Here is a 10,000-nt window from a genome sequence, read left to right as displayed (position 1 = left end):
TCTCTCTCTCTCTCTCTCTCTCTCCCTTTCACTCTCCCCCACCCTCCTTCTCTGTCTCTCTCCCTCTCTCTCTCTCTCTCCCTCTCTCACTCCACCCCCAACTCCACCCCCACCTCCACCTCCACCCCCAAACCCCTAACCCCTCTCTCTCACTCTCTCCCTTTCCCTCTCTCCCTCCCTCCCTCCCTCTCCCTCTCCCCCTAGGAAATGTGTGATCACATGTCAGATTCAAGTGAGTCATGTTTAAAAAATCTTGGCAAGATTCGCTAATCCGGGATGCACTTCATCGAATCACGTTATCAAGATCTCTTTCGCTTCACGCGTATACGACGTGCGACACCGTATTATCCGGATTATTCGAAATGCTTATGAATAGCAACGATACGGATCATATTACTGCTAAGAATATTGATGAATATGATGATGATACTTAGGATGATGGTGACATGTGATGATTAATGATAAGAACGAGTAGAATTACTTATATTTAAAAAAATATATATATGATGGTAATGAATGGATTGTAGAACTATCTTATGCACAACAATAATACGACAATAAAGACGGAAAACAAGCAATATCATAGAAAACACCATAACACAAATTCTGATCCTGGTAATGTGGTTTAAGAGAGACTTAAAAAGGCTTCTGTTTTGCCCATGTCTTCACCCTCCCAAATACCCCGAATTCCCAGTGGTGCCAAGTGCCAAACAGCGACTCAGTCGGTGTCAGCTGGTGGCCCTGAACTGAAGTCTGAATTCTTAAGACCGCGATGAAGACAAACGACAGACGGAAATATCTGTATAAATAAGAATGATCAGCGTAGGGCAGAAATGTCACCCGTTTTCTTTCGGCGTAAAAGTTACCACTCGATGCCTGGTGTAAAGGCACCCACAAGACGGTCGCTGGCACTGTTGCCATACCGTGGCGAGGGTGCCAGACCAAGATGTGCCTGATTTCTCTGTACCACGTGTGAATGGCATTGCACATTAGCCTCAGCTTAGCAACAGAGCCGTTTCCGAAGCGACAGTAGCTCGAAATCACTGAATAGTCCGACATGTCTCATCTTGTAATACAGAGAGAACGCAATGGTGGCACAGCTCCCTGGCCCCCAATCTCGTGTGGGCCATAAAGAAAACAACGAAAGATCAAAAATACACAACTCACCAGAGTGTAGTGGACGTCCACGCGAAGCCAAGCATCAGTAGACACAAAATAGACAAAAATAAAAGAAATAGAATGTAATGTCCGCAAGCGCTATGTCCGTCCGTCGGAATGCTTTACACTCGAGGCACTGCCTGGCACTGCACCCAGCCGTAGTACATTCACGAGAGCGACGCGGAACCGACTGACGTTCTCTGCGACGTCTTGTTTCACTTGGCACCCTCGCGCGTCTCGTTTTCGTTGGCCGTTTTCTCCGATGACTCGCTTTCAAGGAGGGACTCGAGTATTCCAAACACGGCTTTGTTTATTTATTTACCTCTCTGCATTTATTAATTTTCCTCTCGTTTCTTTTCTTTCTAATTGCATCCGGGTAACCTAAGTTGATTATCCTCTTTGTACATGTTCACTGTATTTTGTCTTCGTACGATACATATTTGATATACTGACCACGGTTTATATCTTTACAATGCAGTAAAGTTAACCAAATAACATAGAGTGCTATTCATGTAAAGCAATTCAACTGTATCAACTAATTTCTCTTGAGGCACATAAACATCGGTATTTTTGCAGCCGTTTTTATATTAAGGTAGACTAAAGTAGCCTTTTTATCATGTTATTCTTACTATCTAATCAAATCATTATTTTCAAAATATATAATACAAGTACACACAAACACAAACACACACATATATATGTGTGTATGTATATATATATATATATATATATATATATATATATATATATATATATATATATATATATACATATATATATATATGCATATCCATGCATGCATACATACATATATACATACACAAACACACATATACATATATACATGTTACATTATGTTATATACATAATATAAGGTTGTGAATCCATTTCATTTCGTCACAATCCATGTAATTGCAAGCGAAACTATTACATATGCATATCTGTTTTTATATCATATTTCCACTCACAGCGGCTTTCAATTTCCCACCTTATGTTCATGAACTTTATATCCAATGTCAAGATCACTGTCCCATGTTAATGCAATTATGTAGCACTAAATTAATTTCAACTGTGTAAAAACATTAGCGGCATTGAGTCAACAGAGTGCTAACCTCAAACACAAAAAAAAGAGAGGAATTTCATAACAAACAAATCAAATAGAAATGAACCAGCACACACACAAACAAATACAATTCACCTACACAAATTCAGCTAAATGTCTCTGATAACAAAATAAATCACACACAATCAAATGAATCTGCAGCAAAAAGCAAACAAACAAAAACAAGAGAACAAATGCATACGCTTATACCTTAAAGGGCCAAACCTTCCCACGAGGTTATGAAAAAGAGTCTGACCTTAGCACAGAAGGGGGTGTAGTGTGTGTGGTGGGGGGGGGGTTAGGGGATGGGGGGTGTAAGACCCGCATAAAACTCACGCAAAGGAGACTTTGTGAGGTTTCGCGGTCTCCCCCTTCACTCCCTCTCTTCTGTTGCTTCTGTTTGTTTTTTTTCCCCCTTTTTTCTGTCTGTTTGTCTGTCTCTCTCTCTCTCTCTCACACACCCACCCACGCGCTCAAACACAAACACAAACACACGCACGCGCACAAGCACCCATACGCAAACACGCCCGGGTGCAAAGTCTCGCTCTCTCTCTATCTCTCTCTCTCTTTCTCTCACTCCCTCCCTTACACCGTTATGGCGAGAGTCAACAGTTCTACTTGAAAACAGAACCCATTTGACGCCGTCCCGCCCGTCCAGCGGTGATCGAGCACTCGTGGTTTACTCAGGGACATTGATTTTGAACCGACACCCCCATTCTAAACGTAATGTTTCCCTTTCTAATTTGTTCATCTAATAAACAAAGGCAATTCACTTCTACACATGTAAAACAACAAGATCCTGGTTTCACACTTCAAAGCAAAAAACGAATAGCAGATTTTCGAAGTAGAAGCACCACACTCGCCTCGGCTCTCGCATCCCGTCTGACCGCCACGGTGTGTGAGCGAGAACTGGTTGCAGGGAAAGGGAACGGGAAAGGCACAAGGGAAGGAAGCTGGGGAAGGGGATATGGGAAGGGAGGAGAGGGGAAGGGGATATGGGAAAGGAGGGGAGGGGAGGGGAGGGGAGGGGAGGGGAGGGGAGGAGAGGGGAGGAGAGAGGAGAGGGGAGGGGAGGGGAGGGGAGGGGATATGGGAAGGGAGGAGAGGAGAGGAGAGGGGAGGGTAGGGGATATGGGAAGGGAGAAGAGAGGAGGGGGGAGGAGAGAATAGGAGAGGGGAGGGAAGGATAGGGAAAGGACAAGAAGGAAGGGGAGGGTAAAAAAAAGAAGGAAAGGGATGGAGAGAAATATAATGAGAGAGAGAGAGAGAGAGAGAGAGAGAGAGAGAGAGAGAGAGAGAGAGAGAGAGAGAGAGAGAGAGAGAGAGAGAGAGAGAGAGAGAGAGGGGGGAAGAGAAAGAGCGACAGCAACGGAGAGAAAGCCAGACAGACAGAGAGAAAGAGCAAGCGAGAGAGAACAGGGGAAGGCATCAAGGTCCCCCATCCCTTATCCTAGGTCACGAAAGTTGCCAGTTTGCTAAAAATAGCCCCCAGCCCATAAGTCCCTCTCCCCCCCCACCCCCCGCCCACCCAACGTTATCCCCGTGATAGCTTTATCCTACTTCCGCCCACAGTCTTGATTAACACGGAATCCTGTGCGTGCAGATAAGACAGTCCCTGAGACCTTTTCGGTTGATTGTGTTATCGCCTATCCTATTTAATTACCTCATTATCTTCGTCCGGAATACGTATTTACGTGCGTGTGTGTGTGTGTGTGTGTTTGTGTGTGTGTGTGTGTTTGAATGTGTGTGTGTGTGTTTGAATGTGTGTATGTGCGTGTGTGTGTGTGTGTGTAAGTGTAAGTGTGAGTGTGAGTGTGAGTGTGAGTGTAAGTGTGAGTGAGTGTGAGTGTGAGTGTGTGTGTGTGTGTGTAAGTGTAAGTGTGAGTGTGAGTGTGAGTGTGAGTGTGAGTGTAAGTGTGAGTGAGTGTGAGTGTGTGCATGCGTGTTTGTGTGAATATACATCGTATGTACATACATGCATACACACGTATGCACATATAAGTTTATAAACATTATAAATAATATGACAGAAATTATACGGTAGATTTCGCATACGCTACACTGTATGTATGAAAGACAGCACGCGCACATAGGCCTAAACATCAGTTACGCAATATACACGAATATTAACACCCAAGGTTATAAAATAATGCATAAATAAAACACAATAAAACATAACAATCAAACTCTCCGAAATTTTCGGATCCAGCACAGTTTTCTCCCTCCCAAAACGCGCGAAACGAAAACGAAAAAAAGAAAATGAAAATCCCAAAATCCTCTACTTTATAACTTGAAGGAATTTCTCAAGCGTTTTCATTGACTCCGAAATCCTTACGGCGATAAGTAAGAGTGGAAATGGAAGAGGAAAACGAAGCGGGAACGAGAGAAGTATCGCAATAAATACATAAAATGCGATCTTTTAACCGTCAGAAAGTGGACGCATTTTTCTATTGTAACCGCCTTCACATATGGCGCTTGTAACGGATCGGCGATTGCCAGTGTTTGTCCAAAACAAAGTATAAAAAAAATATATATATATATACGTAATACTTCCGGAAGCTTTACTTTGTACGTGATCCAAATATAGTTTGGTTCCGGGCAGGAAATATGGATAAAACTATCCAGTTCTTATTCTCTTCCTCTTCTCTTTCTCTCTCTCTCTCTCTCACACACACATATATAAACATAGAGAGAGAAGGGAAGAGAAGGGAAAGGAAGTGGAGAGGAGATAAGGGATGGGAAGGGAAAGGGAGAGAAGGGAAGGGGGTCGAGGGGAAAGAAGGGAAGGGAAGGACAGAGAAAGGGAGAGAAGGGAAGGGAAGGAAAGGAGAGATAAGAGAAGGGAAGGGAAGGAAAGGAGATATTGATAGATAGATAGAGATATACAGGAGAGAAAAGATGGTGTGTGTGTGGGGGGGGGGGGGGCAAATACAAAGTACAAAAGAAATAATGTAAAAAAAAAATCACGGGATAAAGCCTTTCAGAGTTCATTATACAACTAAAGGAGATATGCTTTTAATTCAAAGTGCCTCTGGAATCGAAGAAAAAGGCCCGGCACTCACACACCACTGACACATCAAGATATAAAGATATAATTTTTTTTTCGAGGACGACGCGGCTCTCTAAAAATTCCTTGAGATAATGTGGAAAAAAGAAAACACTATTGGTTTTAGTGGTCTCAAACATCGGGGTAGTTCTAAACTAATGTTATTTATATATATACAAATATATATATGTGTGTGTGTGTGTGTGTGTGTGTGTGTGTGTGTGTGTGTGTGTGTGTGTGTGTGTGTGGTGTGTGTGTATGTGTATGTGTATGTGTATATATATGTATGTATGTATGTATGTATGTATGTATGTATGTATGTATATGTATATGTATATGTATATATATATATATATATATATATATAGAGAGAGAGAGAGAGAGAGAGAGAGAGAGAGAGAATGGTAGAGATAGAGATAGATAGATAGAGAGGTAAAGAGAGAGAGAGAGAGAGAGAGAGAGAGAGAGAGAGAGAGAGAGAGAGAGAGAGAGAGAGAGAGAGAGAGAGAGAGAGAGAGAGAGAGAGAGAGAGAGAGAGAGAGAGAGAGAGCGAGAGAGCGAGAGAGAGATAGAGAGAGCGAGAGATAGAGAGAGCGAGAGATAGAAAGAGAGAGAGTGAGAGATAGATAGATAGATAGAGAGAGAAAGAGAGATAGAGACCGATAGATAGATAGATAGATAAAGAGAGAGAGAGAAAGAGCGAGACAGAGATACAGAGAGAGAGAGAGAGACATAATCATTACATACATGCAGACAGATGGACAGAAATCTCACGGGGTCGCTCACTTAAAAAGCTACCCTAAAAATCAATGGCAACATTTAATAAATCTGCAATAGGCCAGGCAGCACGCGATGCAACAGCGTCGTATTGAAACAGGTCTCTAGAGGCCCTTGCAACATGGCAACTTATTCAGATATTAATATTGATGAAGGTACCAATATTAATAAACCGTTAAATCGCTTACGATGCTCGAATTTGTAAATAAATACAAGTTCACGGTGATTTTATAGTATTGTGTGTGTGTGTGTGTGATTGTGTGTGTGTGTGTGTGATTGTATGTGTGTGTGCGTGTGTGTGAGTGTGAGTGTGTGTGTGTGTGTGCGTGTTTGTGTGATTGTGTGCGTGTGTGTGTGATTGTGTGCGTGTGTGTGTGATTGTGTGCGTGTGTGTGTGTGATTGTGTGTGCGAGTGTGATTGTGTGTGTGTGTGCGTGTGTGTGTGCGTGTGTGTGTGATTGTGTGTGTGTGCGTGTGATTGTGTGTGCGTGAGTGTGATTGTGTGTGTGTAATTGTGTGTTTGTGTGTGTGATTGTGTGTGTGTGCGTGTTTGATTGTGTATGTGATTGTGTGTGTGCGTGAGTGTGATTGTGTTGTGCGTGAGTGTGATTGTGTGTGTGTGTAATTGTGTGTTAGTGTGTGTGTGATTGTGTGTGTGCGTGTTTGATTGTGATTGTGTGTGTATGATAGTGAGTGAGTGAATGAGTGAGTGTATGAATGTGTAAATGTGTTTATGAGTGCGTGCGCGTGAGAATGTATGAATATACAGCAACTCCTTTACGTAACCATGAATCTAGTTACATCATTCTTCACACTGCTATCGATTTCTTTCCCTCATCCATTTACATATCAATCCACGCAGATCTCCGTGTGTGGCTCCAGGCCCGCCCGCTCCGCCCAGGCGCCCATCAAATATTCGTGAGACAGGAACTCGAGCGGCGACCAATGCGAAAATAACAAATTGAAAAATGGCGGGAAATATGCACGAGGCGGGTCGTCGGTTAGACTAAGGTTAAGCGGTGAGAAATCTGAATACGTCATAGGCGCTAATTTGCTTGTTGCACAGCTGGCGTTGGGCGTTTCACCTTTATTGGTTGTGACTGCCTTCAGCAAAAGGGTTTATTGGTTTTACTAAAATTGATGTGAAAAGTCCATGGGATTAATGTGCGTGTGTGTGTCTGTTTCTATGCACATACACATACATACATATACATATACTTACACACACACATACATACATACATATACATATACTTACATACACACATACATACATATACATATACTTACACACACACATACATATACATATACATATACTTACACACACACACACACACACACACACGCACACGCACACAGACACACACGGACGCACGCACACAGACACGGACGCACGCACACAGACACACACGCATACACACACACACACACACAATTATATATATTTATATATATATATATATATATATATATATACATATATGAATATAAATATAAACATACATATATAAATATGGATATACAACAATATATAAATATATATAAATATATATATATATATATATATATATATATATATATATATATATATTTATTTGTATGTATATATACACATACATACACACACACACACAAAGATATATATGTGAATATATATATATATATATATATATATATATATATATATATATATATATATATGCATGCATATATACTGTACATACATAATTTTGCTATAACCTAAAATAAAAATTTGATTATAGAATACAGAATGGGAACAACACAACGTCCGAAGTTCCTGTCCCTGACAGATGATAATCACTTAATTATGCTTGGCAATGATTTATTATCATCAAGAATTATAATAACTATTGCCATACATAAGAGCTATTCGTCTGTCAATCTATCTATCAAAGCTGAAATCTATCTACATATTTTTCTAATTCTTCCTCAATGAAACATTTTCGTTAACCTCTGACACTTCGGGCCGTTTTTTTAAACTTCGTACCGGCCCGAACGAATACCTTACCAACCCGAATATGAAAAATCGGATTAGTTAAACGAAATTTGTTTGGGCTCGCCCGAAGATATTATAGCCACCCTAACGAAAAAAAATGCGATCGGCTAACCCTCCCCAGAGCCGTCCCGAATCGAAATTATTACAACAAAAAACAAAAAGCTTCTTCTCTAATAAAACTAAAACATTTATATGAACCGACTGTATTTTAATTCATACCATAGTAGGCTTTGCAAAGTGTCTCTTAATCATCAGATATTTTGTCGGAGACTTTTGTTGACACCATTGAATTTTGGAACACATCAACAGCGTTCCACGAATAATCAAAAACGAAACCTGTCTCCTGAGCTCTTATCTACGATTTCGTGCGTCAAAAGTCAACTTCAATGCTGAACAAACGACACCAATAACATTTTTAAGAAGGTAAGAAGCACATAAGAAGTGGTTGACGTGCATTAATAGACATATTTAGGCCAGTGAGGTGAAGGTACTGTCAGCCTGTACCGTGTCCAGTATCGCGGTTTTCTTGCTTCATCAGCTGTTATCACTCCCACTTAAAAATAGTTATTAGAAAAACGGAAATCAGTCATTAAACTGTATTTCATCATGGTATTGTCATCCTTTAATGTACTTAGTTTGTGCAGAATCATTAAACTCCTATACTTGATGTCACATTTAATAGAAAATCATAATTTACATTTTTGCCAAGTAATAAATTGATATAGGATTTGAGTCAGTTTTTTAAATTATTATTTGACGTAATGAAACCTATGTGCAATGATTTATATATCTGAAGTTAATGTTATTAATTAATTGTTCAGAATATGACCTTATGAAGCAATTTTGTGGCCTCCAGCTTCTGTATATTTGGGAATTGTGTACTATTGTGTGAATCCTCTTTATTATAGGTAATAATGGTAATGTGGACCAAGTTGAGGAAGTGGAGGAGGTCTGTCTGCCACGTTTAGTGGTGAGAGATAGAAGGATCCAGTTGTCATGCAGTCAGAGGAGGAGTTCTTGAAACGTTATCAACTGCCAAAGCAGTGCACCAGAAACCTGCTTCAGAAAATCGGCAGAAAATTACCCACAGCAAGAGATGGCAGAGGTAATTATTCTTCTTTCAAAATAATGCTGGTTATACAAAATATTATTAGTATAAATATGATATAAAATGTATATACTAATGTATGGGTGTGTGGAATTTAAACTATGGTGCTGATACATATTTTCTTTTATTTTTAATAGGTTGCAGCTTGTGTTATGTTGCATAATCTAGCCACAACTGAGAATATTGATATTGCCAAAGAAGAAGACACATATGAACTGAGAGCATGATGCAGTACACTGCGAAAATAATGATAATCGTTTAGGGTTTGATGTCAGAAAATGTTTATGAACAATGGTTTTAGGATGGCTTAGCAGTCACAGAATTTCTGGATGAATCATTAATTTCCACTTTAAGCATATTTCTACTTACTTTATATTACCTGTATATTAAAAAGAATTGCTTATAGTAAATTGCAGTAATTATTTTTGGTATCAGGAACCGTCATATCAAACATTTACCTTATCATTGTTTATAAGTGAAATAAGACCTTGTCAGAAACCTTGTCAATCAGTGTTTTTTTCTGATTCTTTATTAGTAAGATGAGACATATTTTCTGTTTTGAAATATTTCCTTATCAATGGAACCATAGGAGATGTCAAGATATATATATATATATATATATATATATATATATATATATATATATATATATATATATATATTTTTTTTTTTTTTTTTTTTTTTTTTTTTTTTTTAAGTCGCAAATAACTATGTGCAGATTTTTTCTCTCTTTTTTTGTGTGAAATACGACTTGTCTATTTACTTATATTTAGTTATCTACTTAACTGG

At 39.4% G+C, this 10,000-nt stretch overlaps 1 protein-coding gene and 1 long non-coding RNA gene across 4 annotated transcripts in view; one reads left to right on the top strand and one right to left on the bottom strand.

Annotated features, from left to right (window-relative positions):
* LOC122260935 (carbohydrate sulfotransferase 11) overlaps positions 1 to 10,000 on the bottom strand; it is a 52,785-nt gene that overhangs the window by 28,427 nt on the left and 14,358 nt on the right. Inside the window, exon 1 of one of the 2 annotated variants that reach the window (XM_086543286.1) lies at positions 1,168 to 1,365. The exons of the other annotated variant lie outside the window; for it this stretch is intronic. The gene's annotated coding sequence lies outside the window, so the exon portion shown is untranslated. Of the gene's footprint in view, positions 1 to 1,167; positions 1,366 to 10,000 lie in introns of those variants that run through there. 2 annotated transcript variants of the gene reach the window in all.
* Positions 8,170 to 9,829, top strand: LOC147470627 (uncharacterized). Of its 2 annotated transcripts, none has more exons than XR_015191531.1 (3): positions 8,170 to 8,526; positions 9,012 to 9,208; positions 9,349 to 9,829. It is a non-coding gene; the product is annotated as an uncharacterized LOC147470627 (long non-coding RNA). The 2 variants fall into 2 exon arrangements; XR_015191532.1 differs by lacking the exon at positions 8,170 to 8,526 and adding an exon at positions 8,563 to 8,712.

Source organism: Penaeus japonicus, unplaced genomic scaffold (genome assembly GCF_977035675.1).
Source record: "Penaeus japonicus unplaced genomic scaffold, GWHDUDI00000001_assembly GWHDUDI00000013, whole genome shotgun sequence".
NCBI classification, from domain to species: Eukaryota; Metazoa; Arthropoda; class Malacostraca; order Decapoda; family Penaeidae; genus Penaeus; species Penaeus japonicus.
The sequence above is the reverse complement of the archived record's forward strand: the minus strand, read 5'-3'. Positions and strand labels throughout refer to the sequence as shown.